This window comes from Ahaetulla prasina, chromosome 1, assembly GCF_028640845.1.
Source record: "Ahaetulla prasina isolate Xishuangbanna chromosome 1, ASM2864084v1, whole genome shotgun sequence".
NCBI classification, from domain to species: domain Eukaryota; kingdom Metazoa; phylum Chordata; class Lepidosauria; order Squamata; family Colubridae; genus Ahaetulla; species Ahaetulla prasina.
Window position 1 is genome coordinate 137659891 of NC_080539.1, and position 21882 is coordinate 137681772.

Sequence of the window (21882 nt, forward strand, 5' to 3'; positions counted from 1 at the left end):
AAGCAAGGAATAAGTAGAATATATTGGTGGTGGTGGTGGTGGTGCTACTGTTCTATTTTGAATATTACTATGACTACTGTCAATTATTATTGCAAATGAAAGCTGGTTAATATCATTCCTTTCTCTTTTGATTAGCAGGTTTTCGTCTTCGAGTCTCAATTGGCCTTAGGTACAGCAGGGTAAGGATATCCCAAGGTAACAAATGAAATTATATTATTGCTAGCATGTACAATCTGCCTGCAATTTAATGCGATGGAGAGAAAGATCTGCTTGAAGTCTGCTGGGTTAGGCATTTGGATTTATAGAAACTGCAGAGAGGGTAACCTCTAGGTAGTAACTTTAGATCTTGGCTCAAGATAGCACTGTAAGAAAGGCAACATGAAGAACATTACCCGGGCAGTGCCAGCCAGTGATGGGATTTGCCAGTTTGCCATTCCACCCTGCTAAGTCACACCTCATCTTGCCTGCTTGCCTGGCATAGCTGCTGCTGCTCTCCATCTGGCTCCCTTGCTTGCCTCAACCACACAGTCTCTGCGGGCCAGCCAGCTTTCCTGCCTTCGCTGCTGCATCCCATGCAATACTTTCCCCACAGCCCAGTTGAGCGTCCCTGGTCTGCCTAGGTGACCCTGCGAGCAAGGCCTTCATCTTGGTCTAGTTGCCTCCTATTTGGCCCAGCCAGCTTGCCTACCTTCTGCAGTGGCTGCCTCCCATGTGGCGCTTTCCCAGCAGCCCAGCTGAGTAGCCCTAATCTGCCTGGGTGAATCTGCAAGCAAGGCCCAAATTCCGACCTAGCTGCCTCCCACATGACCCAGCCAGCTTGCCTACCTTCCGCCGTAGCTGTATCCCATGTGGCAGCCATGGCCCAGATCTCACCCAGCTGCCTCCAGCAGGAGAAGCCTCGAGGCAGAAGTAAGCCTGGCAGGGTACCACCTTGGGCAAGTGGGGCTGGGAAGAGTGCTCATGTCCAAAGCCTCCCATTTCTCTCATCTCCTGCTTCCTACTACTACTCTCAGCCTCAATCTGTTTCTCTCCCACTGCCTCCTATCATTTCTCTCCCTCTGCCTCCTACCGCTTCTCGAGGCTTGAGACAAAGCACCTCATCTGGGTACACAGCCCCCCATGATGGAGCACTTCCCAAGGAGCAAACCTTGGATGACCTGATCTGTCCCAAAGTCCTTGAGGAGCTCCAGATTTTCCACACACATCCGCCGGCCTGAGTGCCCTGCCCTTTAGATCACAATGGGGCCAGCACCCAGCGGTGCTTGGGAGAGCAGATGGATGTCCCAGTGCTGCATGCATGCACTGCTGCAGAGCAGCAGTCTCAGCCCCAGTGCAACGTCTCACCAGAGGGCTGCCCGCCATCAGCCTTACCTTTGTGGGCAGCCATAAACTGGCCCTGTTGGGATCTGAAGAGAAGGGCATTTAGGCTGGCAGAGGTGCATAGAAGCTCTGGAAGTTAAGGCCAACATCAATAGCAGGAGAAGAAGACCCACTGCATTCACCCGAAGAGCCACCTTGGGTGGACATGGTGAGGCTGGCTCACCTTTTGGACCTGGTGTACTCAGCTTCCGTGGGGCCTCTGGGCAACTGCCACCCGATCGCCTTCCGCTTTACTTTGGGTCCTACATCCAGTCTGTGATGGGGGGGATGCACTGTCTCTGGGCCTGGCCGGCCAGCGGGTAAATAGACGGCCCTTGGGAGAGATGCCAAGCTGGGACCAAGACTGCTACTCCGCTGTGATGCATGCGCATAGCCTCGGGTCATGCGCCCGCCCTCCTGAAGTGCTGCCACAGCTGGGCACTGGCCTCATTGGGATCTGAAGAGCACTCGGGCTGGCGGAGGCAGATGGAAAGTCTGGTGCTTCTTGAGGCCTTTGGGACAGAGCAGGTCATCCAAGGCTTTGTTCCCCGGGAAGGGCTCCATCATGGTCTGTGTGCCCAGACCAGGTGCTTTCTCTTGGGCCTCCTGCCTCACGACGGGCAGTGGGAGGAGGCAGTGTATGGCTGGGAAGTCTGCGTGCAGTTCTTGCAACCAGAGTTGGGATGTCTGTGAACCCGCAAGTATGTATGAAGTGTTCTGCCTTGAGCAGAAGGTTGAACTAGAAGACCTCGAAGGTACCTTCTAGCCTGTGATTCTAAAGTGTGTGTGTGTGTCTGTGTGTCTGTGTGTCTGTGTGTATTGAGAGAGAGAGAGAGAGATGTGGCTTCTTGGGGGTGCATTTTGGAGAAGTGTCAAGAGAAATGCTAAAAGGTAAGGCAATTATGTTGGGATTAAATTCCAAATGAAATTGGGTCTTCAGGGTAAGGAGACATGAAGAACTTTCAACTGCAGCTTTCTAAAAAATCCTATTAAAATGAATGTCTAGAGGCAGCTCTTTAACTCATTAGTCCAGAGGGAGCAAAAGAGATAGGATCCCAATGAGGGTCTTAGCTATTTAGCTCAGGAATAACAGAGTTGCAAGAGGCTTTGGAAGTCTTCTAGTCCAACCTCCTGCTCAGGCAGGAAAACTGAGGATGTCAAAATCTGAGTGGAGGGCCTGGGAAAGGTGTCAGAATAACAGAACAACACTTAGAAGGGACTTTTTTTGGGCGGGGGGGACTCTACCGTTTCAGAGAAATGGCTGTCCAGTCTTTTCTGAAAAACTTCCAATGAGCGAGCATCCAGAATTTCTGGAGACAAGCAGTTCCGCTGGTTAATGGTTCTCATTGTCAGGAAGTTTTTCCTTAGTTTTAGGTTGCTTCTCTCTTTGTTCAGTTTCCGTCCATTGCTTTTTGTTTTGCCTTCTGCTGCTTTGGAAAATACATTGCACCCCCTTCTTTGTGGCAGCCCCTCAATGCCTGTTTTATGACCTGCCTATCACACTCTTGGGCAAAGCATGTGAGCCATTTCCTCCTTTCAGTGGTCCATGAAAGTACATCTATAGTATGTAGATGCAGATATTAAAGTCAAGAAAAGGTGAACAACATTTTTACAGAACTATAGATACATTGAGGCCGGGTGTGACAAGGAGTGCCTGGGAGGGGAGGGGCGAGGCAAGGCACCTCTTGAAGTGAGTGACGTTGAGTTGGCCATGCCCACGCAGTCACATGACCACCCAGCCACGCCCACCCAGCCAATCATTAGGGTAGAGAACCGGTTAAAAAATTTGAATTCCACCACTGACCTATTCACATTTGTTGCAAATATTTATTTATTTATTTATTTATTTATTTATTTATTTATTTATTTATTTATTTATTTATTTATTTATTTATTTATTAGATTTTTATACCACCCTTCTCCCAAAGGACTCAGGGCGGTGTACAGCCAAAGATAAAAACTCAATATATATACAATTAAAACAAAAATTTAAAACAGAGCATATTACAAAAAGGCCGACATTAAAAATTTAAAAATTTAAAACCCTAAAACAATAAAACCCCAATTAAAATTTAATAAAACTATTAAGCCAGTCCCGCTTGAATAAATAAGTATGTTTTTAGCTCACAGCGAAAGGTCCGAAGATCAGGCACTTGGTGTAGGCCAGGGGGAAGTTCGTTCCAGAGCGTAGGAGCTCCAACAGAGAAGGCCCTGCCCCTGGGGGCCACCAGCTGACATTGTGTACCCCCTCCCTTGGGGCCAATAACTCGCCCCCAACAGCCAGCCATGGTTGCAGCTGACTGTACCGGGGTGCCGGCATCCACAGCCACTCCGTCTTGGAGGGATTGAGCTTGAGTCTGTTTCTCCCCATCCAGACCCGTACGGCATAAGGTATCTATGTACAGAGGATTTCCAAAATGGACTCCATGGCTCCATACTGAACATTGATAAGGAACCATTCAAGTATGGACTAGGTTGGATGAACTTTAGGATCATGGTGATGTAGATAAGAAGGTTATTCACTGGAAATGACTTCTTGGATTCCAAACTTCATTTCGAGTCTCAAAGCTATAGAATTCATTTTGAAAACGTTTCCTAATGAAGCACTTAGCATTCAAAAAGAGAAGGATGTTTAGAAGCATCTATGGACCCAGGTAGTCCTATGGGCTACTTCTTAAAGCAGCTCCCTCTCTTCCTGGGGCTAAGTCTGCCTAGTTGCCTTCTGCAACTGCAGAAGGATCTTTGTGAAGGCCAGATGTAATACACAGACAGGCAAGCCACCAGAATATAAAGCTGGCAGCAAACTTCATTCCTTACTAGCACTGATGATGTTACCTAGTTTTTGTTTTTGTTTTTTAATTTGAATTTATATCCCGCCCTTCTCCGACGACTCAGGGCGGCTTACACTATGTCAAGCAATAGTCTTCATCCATTTGTATATTATATACAAAGTCAACTTATTGCCCCCAATAATCTGGGTCCTCATTTTACCTACCTTATAAAGGATGGAAGGCTTGGTCAACCTTGGGCCTGGTGGGACCTGAACTTGCAGTAATTGCAAGTAGCTGTGTTAATAACAGACTGCTTAGTCTGTTGAGCCACCAAGGCCCTAGTTTGGGTAATGAAACCACCAAGGACCCCTCATGTCAACCCTGAGCTATAAATATTTTCCTTTATAATGTCCACTCAACACCACTCTTCTAGGACAGTTTGATTGGCTTTAGTAAAGTTCAGAGGCCTGAAGGGAATCATAAAATGCTCTCAGTATTTAGCTGTAAAACCAAATCCAAATATTTATCTGTAACCTTTAGTTAAATTCAATGATTAATTAATGCAATATCCCAAATGTCAAAAAATAGGAAAAAGGGGAAAAAATGGGACTAAAGCACACATCATCGGGCTGATTATTCCTCACACAACTTGGAATATGTAGAACAGCCAATGCCTTGTTTCCTACTGCTACCTTAATACAGACGTTTTCCTTAGAAGAATTCATGTATTTCAATTCATGCTAGCCCTTCTTAGTTTTCTGTCCTTTAGTCTCTGCAGGTTGATGTTGTTCCCTTAGTTATATCTAGAACTTATGCCCTTTTAATCTTCTCCTCCAAAAGCTTCCTCAACATCATTTGACCATAAGACATGATTTGGCAAGGGATGACTGTGTGGCCATGTGTTGCTTTTGTCCAGCTGTCCTTCTGAACTCACTCTCTTTGGCTGTACTTCTAATGAGCTGCAGTTCCAAACTTCCCAAAGCCCACTGCAACTACATAGCAAAAAACAACTACACTGCACTGCAACTACATAGCAAAAAAAGCTCTAAGAGTTGTAAACCTAATTTTGCGTAGCTTCTTTTCCAAAAACACCACACTACTAACCAGAGCATATAAAACATTTGCTAGACCAATTCTAGAATACAGCTCGCCAGTTTGGAACCCTCACCACATCTCTGACATCAATACAATTGAACATGTCCAGAAATATTTTACAAGAAGAGTTCTCCATTCCTCTGAAAACAATAAAATACCCTATCCCACTAGACTTGAAATCCTAGGCTTAGAAAACTTGGAACTCCGTCGCCTTCGACAAGACCTAAGCTTAACTCACAGAATCATCTATTGTAATGTCCTTCCAAGACTACTTCAACTTCAATTGCAATAATACTAGAGCAACTAATAGATTTAAACTTAATGTCAACCGTTTTAATCTAGATTGCAGAAAATATGACTTCTGTAACAGAATCATCAGTGCTTGGAATACTTTACCTGACTCTGTGGTCTCTTCCCATAATCCCAAAAGTTTTATCCAAAAACTTTCTACTATTGACCTCACCCTAAGGTGACCTCATCCCTAAGAGGACCATAAGGGGCATGCATAAGCGCACAAACGTGCCTACCGTTCCTGTACTATTGTTTTTCTTTTCTTCTTCCTATATATATGCTTATACCTCCTTATATTTACTCATATATGTGTTTATTTACTATATAATCTTTTTGTATGATACCTACATATATTGTTGTGACAAAATAAAATAAATAAAAATAAAATAAAATAAATTGCGCTGTTAATCTTAAAACAGCCTGCATTTTTATCATCCTTTGGACTCTTAATCGCTGCCCTCTTGGCTTTCAACACAATTCGAAACCACAAAGGGACAATATTTGGAGGATAGGAGAGCAATTGAGCCTCCTGACCTTTCAAAGGGTTGCAAGGGGGCTAGCTGATAATGGTATGATGTCAATGGAAAGAGCAAAATAATAATTTTGATCCATTTTCTAATGTTTTCAGGATGCCCTTAGATACCAACCATCCATAACATCCATTTTGAAATAACACTGATTAAATTCCCCAACTTTACTACTGAATTTTATCAGCATGATCATGGACACAAATTGAGTGGGAGATGGTTGCGATAGCCAACAGACCATAGGTTGCTGAAAAACGTTTTAGAATAGGGGTCTCCAAGCTTGGCAATTTTAATGTTGGCTGGGGAATTCTGGGAGTTGAAGTCTACAAATCTTAAAGTTGCCAAGCTAATGTTTTAGAACAGTAGAATGTCTATTAATTAACAAAAAATAGCAGAAAGGTTTACACTCCCTCACAAGAAAATAATTCTTCACTAGCCTCTTGGGAGGTGAAGGAATATACAGTAACTTAGAATGAAAAGGGCAATTATAAGTAGGTTGGGGATGAGATTTTATTATTTTTATTTTTATTGGGCTAAACCTTTTGTTATAATTTGTTTAGAACCACTCCTTTTTTTTTTCAAACGTGTGGCACCTGGGAGACAAGCCAAAAGTTTAGGAATGGCATGTGATTTGGGGGTACAAATGTATCCACACCCTAATTTAAAAGAACGCATAACACATATTCAAATCATTACCAAAGTTCCTATCAAAGCATGTTGCTGATAAAGGTATTCTCTTGGGAGGGTTGTGACTTGGATTTCTTTACCTGATCTGCTTAATGATTTTGTCAAGAGGAAATGATGACCTCTATGGATGAGCTGAACTCCTCAAAAGATTATGCCAGGTTGAAACTGTGACTTTTGGAACTGATGGACAAACTGCCAGTAAGAGAAAGGGGCTTGGCTGTGAGTGCAAAATTATTTCCTACTAGATCTGGGGTCTCCAACCTTGGCAACTTGAAGACTTGTGGACTTCAACTCTGTGTTGCCAAGGTTGGAGAACCCTGTACTAGATGGTGAATCTATTAATGGTGAAGCACCATTTGTGAATTTGATTTTACCTTTTAGTTTAATGAGTCACATTGTGGCTCAGTTTTTGCTCTTCGATTCTGCTCATAGGAAAGACAGAATAATTCCCATCGGTGCATTTTAATTCAGCAGTATGATGAAGCAACCAGATCAAAGTGGCTTAGAGAAAGCCAGTGACTTAAGAGCTATCTAACCAAGCAAAGGTAGATACAGATGTTGCTCATTGTGCAAAGAGGCCGAACATTTTGTTTCTCTATTTGTTTCTTTCTGCACCGGTAATTTCTACAATGAAAGAAAATGAAGAGGATTTGCAAGAGCCCCCAAGCGTGCTAAATCAAGGAACGGCTGCTTCTCTGAAGATCTAGGTTTGTTTGTTTGGTTGGTTGGTTTTTTTTTTCCATTTGGCCTCTTGCCTGGTTTTTCTTTGTACTAAATATGAGCTTTTATTTCTAGGGAAACTCTACTACACTGAAGAGTCAGTCAACTGAATTATTGTAGGGATAGTAAAGGGTGGGGGGAGAAGAAGGAGAGAAACCCATTCATGACATTATATCCAAGAATATAAAGGAAGGAAGCATGCTAAGAATCTAAAATGTTACTGTCTGCAGTCATCTATCATTCCTAAGGAGTTTAGATCCCTTGACAGTAATGCAGCAAAGTAATAAATAATGATGACACCTCTGGCCTAGAAGAGAGGAGAGGAAAGAGAAATGTATATTTTTATTTGAAGACTTATGTATGTGTGCATATGTACTATATACTGTATTATACCACACCATATCACACCATACCACATCATCACACAACACCACTCCATACCGTACTATACACCATATGAGAGTCAGTTTGGTACAGTAGTTGAAGCACCAGACTAGAAACCAGGAGACTTGAGTTCTAGTTCTGCCTGAAGCACAAAGCCAGCTGTGTGACCTTGGGCCAGTCATTCTCTCTCTCTCTCTCTCTCAGCACAAAAAGGAACCACTCTAAGATTCTATTAATTTAACTTTACAATAAAATAAAAGAGAGTTCATCTGGAATTGGTTCCTTTATGGACTACCCTATAAGGTTGATATCAGTCTTATAAGTCTGAAAGTGTATTTGCTCCCACCCTCACCTTTGCCTTCACAGTCCAAGATGCCCACATTCCTGCTGAGGACTAAAGTGACTATTATCTTACTATTGCCCTGGCTGTGGCCCTTCCATCTGTCTCCCAAGGTCATTCTCACATTCAATTACACTAACCTCATCTTTTAAGGAAAGGTTGTTATGTTGCATTTGCAGAAAACCCTGAAAGAAATGGATTATTTGGGCCCTTTTCAGTCAGGATTCCAGGTCTAGAATTCTTGTCAAGGGCCTTTTCATTCCAAGGATTGGAACAGCTATTTCCACCTACTCCAGATACATTAATACCCATGGGGTATTAATCCTAGTCCCAGTTATGGTGGAATAAGCAGTCTACTGACACTGAGATAAAGCCATTATTTTGACTCAAATTGTGCTTTGGCTTCATGGAAATGGTGGAGGATTTCATAATACCAAGTCAAACAATTTTTCAAACGAAATATAACATGGTTGGCTTAACCCAGCTTGCAAAGAGGAACATTATTTTATGCTTTTTTTCTCTCTGTGCACGAACAGTTCTTACAGAATATTGTTATCAAAATACTTCATATTATTTAAAAGAGAAGAACGTTAGTCTGCTAAAACTCCTTTTTTTTTTTGGTCTGTCTACTTAGCCTAGGGGTTTTTTTCCCCCCATCCGTATCACACTATGTTTTTCATCCTTATCACACTACCTTATCACACAATGCAAATTGTGATGGCGGTTTCTGCTGCTGCTGTTATTTGAAGACATCTGTTATGAAGCTCAGGGGCTGATGTACAACCATGTAGATCAGGAGTTTTTAAACTTGGCAACTTTAAGACTTGTGGATTTCAATTACCCAGCCAACAGTATTGGCTGAGGACTTCTAGGTGTTGAAGTCCACAAATCTTAAAATTAACAAGATTGGAGACTCCTGATGTAGATGATTGGTGAAACCTTCTGCTCTCTCAATGCTTTTTAATTGATTGATACAAATCTCATTTTCTCCTTATCCATAGGACAGTTTTCCCATGTCTCAGAAAATCCCAGATGCTTGCATTATCGAAGGAAAGAACTCCAATGCCATTTGAGCCCTTCAAAGTTTAGAGCTTTTTTACTCATCTTGGAGGGAAAGATATGAATAAATCCATGATGGTTTCTCCTTAAACATGTCTTTAAATCTCTAAGAAGACAAAGAAAGTCCAGTTGCCTTTTGAAAAAATACCTTCGTGACAAACATGACCTGGATGACTGAGAATCTCCATAGACATTTGTCTAAGAAAATACAAAAGTTGATTGCGATAAAGCAAAAGTTCATTTTAATAATAAACTAGCACAAAATTTTTTAGCAATCATGAATGCTATTTTTTTTCCTTACTGCTTTGTTGTGTAACGCAATATATAATTATACAGTTTTACTGGATGCAGCTTAATTGTACAAGGCAAATAATGAAAAAGCATATGCCCTGCAAATGTATGCCAAATACAGCTTTAATCAATTTTAGAAGCGAAAAGAAAGTGAATTATAATGTGGACAATTACTATACAATACCACGGTTCCTGTGATTTCCATACGAGATATTTCTGAAATTACCTTAAAATGGGCTAAGTAAGATATGAAACAGATTGCACATCAAATCTGCTTGCAAGTAAAATGAATGGGTAACATTTCTGCTAATCCCTTCAAATATTCAAATATAACAGAGCTGCCTTCAGGAATTTGGCAAATGTTGGAAGACATGTCATGGATCATATCAGTTCCTGTCCTGATCTTCATAGATAGAATAAGCACTTCTGAAAGGATGATACCACTATATTCAACTGAATTTAGCATAACTTGGAACCTGAATATATGGATTTCTGTAACACAAAGTACACCACCAGTATTCAGATGAATGTGACCTTCCACATCAATATGGGGCCTTTGTGAACACCAAGGATAGGGTTGTGCTTGATACACTCTGTTGTTGTTGTTTTTTATTTAAAAGAGGCATTGTTAAAAAGATGAATGGGACAGAAAAACTGGGATGTCTAGGGCAGCCCCGATTTTTATAGGCGTTACATTACTCTTGATACATGCTATGTTATGTCTACCACTTTCAAGTCTTTTGATCTTTCACGTAGTACCCTCTTCCTAAGTCATTCATTGGGAAGGTATGTCACAGCAAAGGCATGCTGCAGACTCCATCAGTTAAAGAAATTTGACTGATAAATTCCAAGAAGACAGTTGTGGGGCTGGCTTGTGCCCTTAATTGCCTTAAAATTAATGTTGCAATTAAATTATTTTCAACAGTGTCACATCATCTTTTCCTCTTTCTAAACTTTTAACTTTTATATACCATTTCTATATTTTAATATGTTACTGTACACCACCCGGAGTCTCTCTCTGAGGGAGATGGGCGGTTCAAAAATGAGAAAAAACATAAAAAAAAATCTTCCTCAGAAATATGCATCTTAAAATATTAGTCACTATTATCACTGAGAGAGAGACTGTGGGGCAGTCAAACTGTGCCATGTGAACATTATAAAAATGCTTGACTATTATGGTCAGAAGATCATAGAAATCTTAAAAACTTTGCATTAATATCCCCAACATTTGGTATGTTTTTCTCTTGCCCTAACATCTACTTTTTCTGCAAATTTCTTCTGACGTTTATCAACAGCCTTGCCCCTCCAAGACAAACAGAAATATAAACACACACAGATACACAAATACACACACACAAAACCCACTTAGATCTTTCTCTTGCTAGATAATGAAAAGGGGCTATCATTGTTTCTTCTTTTGTCCTTCAGAAATGTAGGAGGGATGACAAACCTCCTACATCAGTGGGAGAATTATTCAACAAAGTGGGTTTTTGCACAGCCTAATTAGAATAAAACAAGGCTTAGCGCAACTATTTAAGTTGTTTCTTTTTTTTTTTTTCCACGAGGGTTTACTGTATATTGTCTGACCAAGCGGGCCTGATTTCAACCAGCATGGTAACCATGAGCATCAGAGAATAGCTTTGCTTACGATGGGCGAGTAAGAAAATACAACTCTTCAGAGACAGTTGTGCTGCTTCATAAAGGCTGATATGGATATCACACTGTAAAAATGCCTCCTAAAAGTGAGCTCGCCACAGTTCATTTTAATTATCTGGCACCTAGCAGAGGTCTGTGATAATGAATAAGAAAAGATCAGTCACACCGTGATATCAACAGGCTTTTTTTCACACTGATTTATGGTCGGGATTTTTTCCCTCCTAGCTATCTCTATGACTCCCAGATGGTATATAACAAGTCCCGAGGTGAAAGTGTGCTATTTTGAAGAACTTTCAAGCCTGTCTATCTGACTATGACTTTGTACCCTGGATAATTTGATCTTTCTTTGAATTCACCTGCCATCTTTCTCTTCTTGCCACTCAATTCTCCTTAGAGACAACTTCTTTTTCTTTTCTTTTTTCTTTTTACTTTTGAAACTAGCATTCTAGACAAGCTTCTGTGCTGCGGAGTTATTTTCTTCCTGGGCATTAGCAAATTGACAGTTTTATCATCTTGCGGATGGAAAAAAAAATGCAGTTTGGGATTTTAAAGAAAGGAATTGTTTTAATTCAATCTATTTGGCTTTTGGTTTATTTATTTATTCAATTAATCTATTTTATACAGCGGTCCACCTATATGAAACTCTAAGTAGCTTACAACAATAAGTGCAATAAATACTGAATAATGATGGAGTATTATAGCCAAAAAAAGAAATACATGACTAGATATAGCTGTTTACAAGCTCCATTATCTTTGTATTTTATTTCTGAATTTCTTTACTTAATAAATTTTTCCTCTAAAAATGGGATATTCCATTCAGTAGGCCCCAATTCATATTTTTCATTAAATGTTTAGGGTAATAATCAAACTAATTTAAATGCAGCTATTGAAAAATGAATTATTGGGTTGTCAGTTCTTTCTTAGAAATGTCCTATTATAAAATGCAGATTTTCAGCAGCTATCTTCAGTATCTGAATACAATGTAGAAGACAACTGTTGGAAATGTGGACAAAAGGAAGGTACCATCTTTCATACATAGTGGTCATGATCCGAAACAAAAAAATATTGGATGAAAATATATAGTTGGATACAGGAAGTAACAGGCTTCCAGATAGAATACACACCAGAGCTGTTTCTTCTAGGAATGTTGAAAACAAAATATGAAAAAACAACAACATATATTATTTTACACATGACAACGGCGGCAAGATTGGCATTTGCACAATGTTGGAGAAGCTCAAATACACCCTCTGAAGAGTTAATAATTAGAAAAATATTGGATTGCGCCGAGATGGACAAAATGACACTTGAACTGAAAGGATGGATGGATTTGGATTTTTATGTAATATAGGCGAAATGGTATAATTGGGATGAAAATAGGAAAAACGGAAAGTAACAGATAGTAGAATTAGTAGGAATTAGAAATTCAAATTAGAATTAGTAATATAATTTAGTAAAATTATATAGAGTATAGGAGAACACTAATGGATGATATGTAAATGATCACAGTCATGCACAAGAGTTGAATGAAAAATGTTTAATTGTTAAAATTCAATAAAAATTATATTAAAGAAGAAGAAGAAGAGAATACCTGCCAATGCTATGGCTGCACGCTTTTGGAAAACTCTCACTCAAAGGTCATATAGTGTATGGAGTGAAGAGTGAGTTGTGTAGCACAAATTTCTTGACTTAAACTCCCTCTACTGAGAATTCTGCAAGTCAAATTCAGCAAGGCATTTGTTACATTGGTCACTTTTCTTTGTGGTCTCAAGAAGGCTCTTCCATTTCTCTTCCATCTCGATTCTAGGAGAGAAGTTGGCCTGAATGTTGCTGAACTTTCATAAATTGAACCTAGCTCTAGGTGGACTTGAATCTAGTTCTTCTTGTTTCTAACTCAAATATTTTGGCCACTGCAGGGCACTGGGTCTCAAACCCAATCACTTAAATATGAGCCAGCAGTGTGCTGCAGCTGCCAAAAGAGCCTATGCAGTCCTAGGCTGCATTAATAGAGGGATAGAATCAAGATCACCTGAAGTGTTAGTACCACTTTATAATGACTTGGTAAGATCACAGTTAGAATATTGTACCCAGTTTTGCCCACAATATAAAAAAGATGTTGCGACTCTAGAAAGAGTGTAGAGAAAAGCAACAAAGGTGTATAGGGGATGGAAGGCTAAAATATATGAAGAACAGGAATTGCAGGAATTGTGTATGTCCAGTCTAATGAAAAGAAGGAGTGACATAATAGCAGGACATAATAGAGGAGGAGGAGGAGGAGGAGGAGGAGGAGGAGGAGGAGGAGGAGGAGGAGGAGGAGGAGGAGGAGGAGGAGGAGGAGGAGAACTTCCTTTCAAAAAAGAAAATTATTTGTCATTCTGCTATTTTGTTAATAATGTAGTATCAACATTTTGATAACAACTTAAGGCTGTACATTGCTTACGTTTGCTATGAAAGTAAATAAACAAATAAATGAAGGCATTTGGTTTGCTTTAGCATATCAGCAATTAACTGCTAAAAAACCTCATATACTCATATTTATCAGTTACAATCTAATTGTTCCTTGTGATACTCCTATTATTAACTCTGCATTTACGATCTGAATGAATTGTATTCTTTTAGCCTGCAGAGACTTCAATCTGGTTAAAGTTGGTCCATAAAAAATCAAGAGGAAGGAAGGAAGGAAAGAAGGAAGGAAGGAAGGAAGGAAGGAAGGAAGGAAGGAAGGAAGGAAGGAAGGAAGGAAGGAAGGAAGGAAGGAAGGGAAAAAGGAAGAAAGGGAGAAAGAATTGGAATACTCCCTCCAACCCCCAAAAGTATATCTAACCATTTTGAACAAATTCTTAGCAAGATGCTTGGCAACTTGCAGACTGCTACAAAATCTCCAGAATTTTTTTTTTTTACACTTTTACAAGACTAACAGGCTTGTGGCATGCTATCTCTGGGGAACGAGATAGTAGCTGTTCTCCTAAATGCTTAGTATTTGGAAACAAATATCCCTGCTCTCTCACGGAACAATTTACTTGAACAGTTGCCCCCATTAGCCTCTTCTCAGGTGGTCTGTTTTAAAGATCCTCAAGAGAGAAAGGGCAGCCAAGGACTCTACAGAAAACAAAAGCCAAGAGACATGCAGAAAACAAAATGACTGTGTGACCGCATGTGCACATAGACAAGAGCCTCCTGTTTATAAAACACTTATTTTACCTTTATCTTCCTCTTTGCTTCTCGGCGCACCTTGAAGACAATTTTTGTACAGCATCTATACAAGCTTAGGCTCAACTGAAAGCCAGGCTTATCTTTGAAAATGCTAGAGGAGTGCATGACCTCCTCCGTCTATTCTCTGAGCCCTTTGAAGAGAAAGCTTCCCCGAGATTATTTATTCTGGACTTTACCACAGATCCCACTTTTCCTTCAAGGACCCGGAGAAAATGAAAAATTATTTCACTCCAGATAAGCCAAAATCTCTTGAGTTCAGATAAGGAAATAGATCAGACGCTATCATTCTTGGGCAGCTGGAATTTTTCTGGTGGATAATCATCTGAGGGGTGAAGGTGTTATTAGATCGCTGTAGGTTTGCTTTAAAGCATGTCTAGCCAAAGTCAATGGTTTGATCGGAGTGCTAACAGCTCAATTATATTCTCAGTATGAACCAGAAGTTTGTAACCGAAAGCAAAGCATACATTCAGTCTTTTATTTCATTTTTACTTTGCTGACCCTTGCACTTGCAATTAACAACTGAAGCCTTTGTATCTTATCTTTCAGTGAGGGATGGGCAGATCTCAAGTTTTTAGAATCTAATTTTGTTGCTACAGGAATGTCAAGGTTCCCCAATGAGATCCACATTCAAAATAACATCTACAGGACGGAGGTGGGTTTCAGCAGGTTTTGACCAGTTCTGGAGAACCGGTAGCGGAAATTTTGAGTAGTTCAGAGAACTGGTAGTAAAAATTCTGACTGGCCCTGCCCCCATCTATTCTCTGCCTCCCAAGTCCCAGCTGATCAGGAGGAAATGGGGATTTTGCAGTAACCTTCCCCTGGAGTGGGGTGGGAATGGAGATTTTACAGTACCCTTCCCCTGTCACTCCCACCAAGCCACACCCACCCAGCCATGTCACACCCACCAAGCCACACCCATAGAACCGGTAGTAAAACATTTTGAAACCCACCACTGCTACAGGATATAAATAAACAATGTTAAGGTTTAAAATATAGGAGAGGAGGTTTGAAAAATATGTGTAACAAATGAGAGAACTGGGGATGTCTGGACATTAGAGCTATTGAAGGTAGTTACAGCAATGGAGAGAAGTAAGAGGAAGGAAAGATTTGGAAGGGAAAGAGAGGGAGAGAGAAAGAAGGAAGGGAAGAGGAGAGTGGTAAGGGAAGGGAAGTAAGTGTAGGAGAGAAGGTTAGATAGGGAGGAAGTAGGGTGGAGGAGGAGAAGGGAAAGGGAAAGGGAAGTAGAGAAGGAGGAGGAGGAGAGAGGAAGAAAGTAGATATAAAGAAAGGAGGGAGGGAGAGGAGTGTAAGGAGAGGAAGAGACTGCTGTGAAAAGAAAGTGGAGAAAAGACAACCCCGAAAATATTCTAAGTATAAAAATTGAAATAGTTAAACAAAAAAAAGAATGGAGATATGAATAAGAAAATATGAATAAGAATGGAAAATTAGAAAATGAAGGTGAAAGTAGATGTGATTTAATAAAATATGCAAAGAAATACTAGGAATAAAAAAAACTATGGATTAAAAAAAGAAACATCTTGGCTAAAATTGTAATTAAGAAAAATTTATTTGAATATTTTGAATTGTATATGATAAGAAAATGTCAATACTCTGTTCATGAATTGTGGCTGTGTGGAAGGGGGGAAATTTAAAAATCAATAAAAACTTGTACAAAAAGGAAAAAAAGGTAATAAATAAATACCTAGAATGAAGCAATAGCATTTCTTTGAGCATCTGGCTCAGACTAGGAATTTGTTTTCAGTAACAGAACTGACAAACCCATACAAAAATCCACTGGCATCTCCATCATTTTCATAAGCTTTGCTTAGCAACCTAATTCAGAACAGTAGGAAAAACCATTTGCCCCACTCTTATAAAAAATAGGAAGGAAATGAAGGCTTATAGATGTATTTAAAATCATATGTATTTGTACATTTAAAATTAAGAAAACAGAAAGAAAGAGACAGCTCTAGAAAGAGTACAGAGAAGGGTATATGATAAAGGGTCTGAAGGCTAAATCAGATGATGGACCTAACAAAGTGAGGACTTAGGGGAAACATGGTAGCAGTCTTTCAATACATGAAGGTTGGTCAAAGAGAAGAGGGGCTCAACCTATTTTCCATAGCACCTGAGGGCAGGACAGGAAGCTCATTAAAAAGAGATCCAACCTGTAACCAAAGAAGAATTTTGTTAGGTTCTGGAAGTAACGAGGCTGGAGACCAGGGTAGTGACAACAGCTCTTTAATATAGGGTGAACCCAGCAACAGGCTGGGGGAAAAACCTCTCCTTTTATACAGTTCTACTGGCGGCTTCGTCCAATCAGCAACGTGCTGATTTCCCGCCCAAATATTTAAAGGTACATACAAGAATACATAACACTCCTCCCCTCCCAGAAAACACTTTGCCTCTATTTGCATTTTATTTACATGTTATTTTTCGACGTAGTCACGCAAATAACCTGGGCGTCTCCTAGTTCTTTCAGACCTGCGCGGTTCAGTCCTGGTGGTGTTTTGAGCTGTTCGGAGGGTCTGTTTTCCTCCCAGCTCTTTCTCTAGGCCATCGGGCCCTGGATTATTGCAGATTCTTTTTCTTGGCCATCCGCCCTGGATTACTTTTGTAATTTTCCTGTCGTTTCCTCGGGAACCTGATGGCGTCGCTGGACCTCCGGGACCTCAGCTAAGTCTTGCGCCTCCCGGTCATGGTCAGCTGTGGGTTCAAATAAGGAGGGTCATAATTTGTTTCCTGTGGCTTAGTTTGTTCAGTTATTCGTTTCCTTATCTGATCTATGTGGCGCCTCCATACTCGGTTGTCTTGTAATTCACCAAGTATGACTTTGGGCCGGTTGCTTTATTATTTGCCCTGCGAGCCAACTTGGGCCGCCCCATAGTTGCGGGCCCACACCGGTCGCCTATGCCCAATTCCCTTGTTTTGTCTATTTCCCCCTTGTAACCCTCTGGTGTGTAATGGGGACTCAAACGGTCAAGTGGGCACCGGAGTTTCCGTCCCATCAATAATTCGGCTGGGCTTCTGCCTGTAGCAGTGCTTGGGGTTCTGTGCTGAACGGCCAGAAAGAAGTCTATCTTTGTTTGCCAGTCACCTGGCTTGAGCCTGGACAATGCCTCCTTTGCGCCCGGACGGAACGCCTGCAAGGCCAACCGACGCAGGGTGGAAAGGCGCAGAGAGGGCATGTCGGATGCCCTCCTCTGCCAAGTATTCTTCGAACTGGGCTGCCGTGAATTGCGGCCCGTTGTCGGACACCAGAGTGTCAGGCAACCCGTGGGTTGCGAATAGGTGGCGCAGGGCTGCGATTACTGCCTCGGCCGTAGTGGATTTCATGAGTATGATCTCCAACCATTTAGAGAATGCGTCGACAACCACTAGGAAAGTTTGGCCATGGAAAGGGCCAGCAAAATCAATGTGGATTCTTGACCAGGGCCCTTGGGGTTTTTCCCATTCCTGACTGGGGCTGTTGGGGTAGGGGTCTGGACTCTTGGCAAGCCTGGCATTTCCCTACCCTCTCAGCAATCTCTGAGTCCATGAGTGGCCACCACACATAGCTTCTGCTAGCCCCTTCATCCTTACGATCCCTGGGTGACCCTCGTGGAGGAGGTCCAATACCTTTCCCTTAATTTATCGGGATTACCACACGATCACCCCATAACAGGCACCCCTTGAGCCGAGAGCTCATCCGTTTTTAACAAATTCCTTAAACTGCTCGCCCGCGCGGGCCACCCTCTTGTACCCAACCGAGTACAGTCCTTAACATAATGTCGGTATGATGCCCGAGCCACTTCCTTAGATGTGACTGGGCCAGAGTCCAAAGAGTCAATAAGCAGGATGGGCGTCCCGGGTGGGGTCTTGATGGCCCCTGGTAGTGGGCATCTGCTTAACGCGCCTGCATGCCCCACTTCTTTTCCTGGTCGATGCTGCAGCTTGTACGAATAAGCGGCTAAGAAAATAGTCCATCGGGTCAAGCGTGGCGAAAGTGCCACAGGCGTTGGTGATCGCCAGCCAGTATCCCTAGTAGCGGTCTGTGGTCAGTCACGATTTCAAAATCCGCCCAAAACATATTCGTGGAATTTTTCACCCCTGACACAATGGCTAGTGCTTCTTTATCTAATTGGCTGTAGTTCCTCTCTGGGGAGGACATCGTTCTAGAGTAAAAGCTATAGGGGCTTCTGTGCCGTTTGGAAGTCTATGGCTGAGTACAGCCCCACCCGTAAGGGAGGCATCGCAAACCAGCACTAGGGGCAATGAGTTATGATATTGGATGAGCAGGCTGTCACTTGAGAGCAGGTTTTTTACTGCTTCGAAAGCCCTATTTTCCGACTTTCCCCAAGACCAAACAGTATTTTTTCCTAAAAGCCTATGCAGCGGTTCAGCAACGGTCGCTTTGTTTTTTAAAAAAACCGCCGAAAAATTCACTTGCCCCCGGGATGCCTGTGGCTCTGCTTTGTTTTTGGGCGCTGGAGCCTTCTAATTGCCTTGACCTTGCTCTCAGTGGGGTGAATCCCTTTCTTGTCTATCCGGTAGCCCAAGAATTTGACGGATTCGACCCCTATCTGGCATTTGTTTACCTTGACTTTTAATCCGGCTGTCCGGAAAATGCCCAGAACCTTTCTCAAACGCTCCCCCAATTCCTCTATGTTCTCCCCTGAAATCAGGACATCATCGAAGTAGGGAACTACCCCTGGGAGCCCTTGCAGAAGTCGTTCCATTAGATTTTGGAACAGCCCTGGTGCCACACTCACCCCAAATTGCAATCGGGTGCACTTGAAGGCCCCCCTGTGCGTTACAATTGTTTGGGCTTCGCGCGGGCGCTCACGGGCAGTTGTTGGTAGGCTTGGGCCAAGTCTAACTTTGCAAAGACTTGCCCTTGCCCCAAAGAGTGCAGCAAGTGTTGCACCACGGAACCGGTAAGCGCTTTTCTGTAAGGCTTTGTTAGCGTCGCCTTGTAGTCAGCGCAAATTCTAATTGACCCGTCTGGTTTTATTGGGGTGACGATTGCCTCCCACTTTGCGTGATCGACTGGCACCAAAATCCCTGATTTATGAGCTTATCTAGCTCCTTGTCAATTTTGGTTTTAGGGCAAAGGACTCTCCTCGCCTTAAGCCTAATGGGAGCTACCTGGGGGTCTAAGTTGAAGGAAATAGGGGTCCCTTGTACTTGCCCAGGCAGTCCTTGAAGACATCTTCGAACTCGTTAAAGAGAATGTCTTTCAGGTTACAGTCACTTCTGTAGATGCCAGTCACTCCCATGCCCAGGGCACGAAACCAGTCTAGTCCCAACAGACTGGGCAGGGTCCCTTCGACGATCGTGATGGGCAGGGTCTTCTTGTGTGGTCCGTACTCGACTCGGACGGAGGTGGTCCCTCCAACAGGGATGCGATTCCCTGGTAGTCGTGGACTCGTGGCTGTTGTGCTTGCAGGTGGCGCTTCGCGACTGACGGCAGTGACTTCGCCAAAGTGTCCCAGGACATGATGGTGATCGCTGATCCCGTGTCTACTTCGAGCCGGCACCGTACTCCCTCTATTTTTGGTTTGGTGAAGATCTTCTTCTCCACTCGGGTCGAGGCGCGGCCTATGACCACAGTCGTTTGGTTTGAATCGCGCTTTTTGTTTGAGCCAATCGCGGGTCGCCTTGCCGATTCCGCGCCTGATTGGCCGATTTGAATTTTCGGCGGAAGGTTGGGCCGCTCGACAAACTTGAGCTAGGTGCCCTTTCTTCCCACACCGCCATGTCGCGTCCTTAAATTTGCAGCGTTGGCGCTGATGTTGACCCCCGCAGCTTCCGCATTCGTCTCGGTCCCCTTTGTCGCGTTTCTCGGTACGGCAGACCCCTTCCTCATCTTCACCGTCGGATTCGGTCTGAACCTCCTCCTGGTGCACTGGGGTTGGCTTGCGCTCGCCTTTGGTGGGACAGGCTTTTGCAGTGTCTCCGCCGCTTGGGTGGACATTTCATGTGCTCTGGCTTCGCCCAGAGCGTGGCCAGCGTTAGGTTGCTCTTTGCTAGCAGCCGCCGCCGCAAACGGATGTCTCTGACCTCGGATGAGTTGCTCGAGGAGCACCTCGCCCAGGTCGCGGTATCCGCAGTCCTTGGACGCTTTCTTAGGGCGCCATGTAGTCACCGATGGATTCGCCCTCCATCTGCCTTCGCCTCCGAATTCAAACCGCCGCACGTATTTGGACGGCGGGCAAATGGTTTTTTAGTAAATTCTGTAGAGTTGGCCACGACACCGATTGTAACGGCGTTGGCTCTGCCAGGGCTTCCGCGATATCAATGACCTCCGGACCACAGTGGCTTAAGAAATAAGCCCTTTTTCGGTTATCTGGAACTCCTTGCAGTTCGTTGGCTTCTAGAAAGCTTTCGGAACGGGTCATATACGCTCCCATTTCTCTTTAGCCGGGTCAAACGGTGCGGGCGGAGTGTAACTGGCCATCTCCGCTTTTCTGCCCTGTGTTTGCTGGGTTCGGGTCTATCGTGCTTCAGCTCGGTTCTGGTTCTCCTTAGCCTCGAAATCCCACCTTCATCGCCAGTGTTAGGTTCTGGAAGTAACGAGGCTGGAGACCAGGGTAGTGACAACAGCTCTTTAATATAGGGTGAACCCAGCAACAGGCTGGGGGAAAAACCTCTCCTTTTATACAGTTCTACTGGCGGCTTCGTCCAATCAGCAACGTGCTGATTTCCCGCCCAAATATTTAAAGGTACATACAAGAATACATAACAAATTTCCTGACAGGGAGAACAATTAATCAGGGGAAAAGTTTGCCTTCTGGAGCTGTGAGTGCTCCATCACTGGAGGTTTTCAAGAAAAGATAGGACAGCCATTTGTATGGGATGGAATAAAGACTCCTGCCTTGGGCAGGAAGTTGAACTAGAAGAACTCCAAGGTCCTTTCTAGTCCTATAATTCTATGGTTCTTTACCATCAAATAAATCAACCTAGAGTCTTCTCTTGAAGCCCAAATAGCCAGGCTCAACTTATCCTACTTTTGACATTTTTACTCAAATTCATGAATGTTTTTTGTAAACAAATATAGAGGGGAAAAAAACCAAAATTCTTATGTCGGCATATAATACTTTAAATCCTTACCTTTAAAATGTCTGAAGTTGAATCCTTTTATATCTGGTACTTCTGAATTATGGTTGCCATGTTTATTTTAAAAAAAAAATATCTTTAAAAATATATTTAACAACTACGTGGAAAATAGTCACAGCATGTTTATCTCCTTGCTGGGAATAGCATAGGTCAATTGCAGAGAGTAACATATTAATTTGGTTCTTTTATTTCACCAGGAAAATTTAACAAACGTGTTAATGAATTGAAAACAATGGGTATCTAAGAGAAGTTATATCCACAGATTTTTCTATGCCTTTTTTGAGTATATACATGTCGGATTGCCCTGCAAAAAGATTTTTTTCAGCTTTTTTTTATCAGTCCCCCTAGAAATTAGTCTGAATCCCAGCAGATAGGGGAAAAATCTATAGAG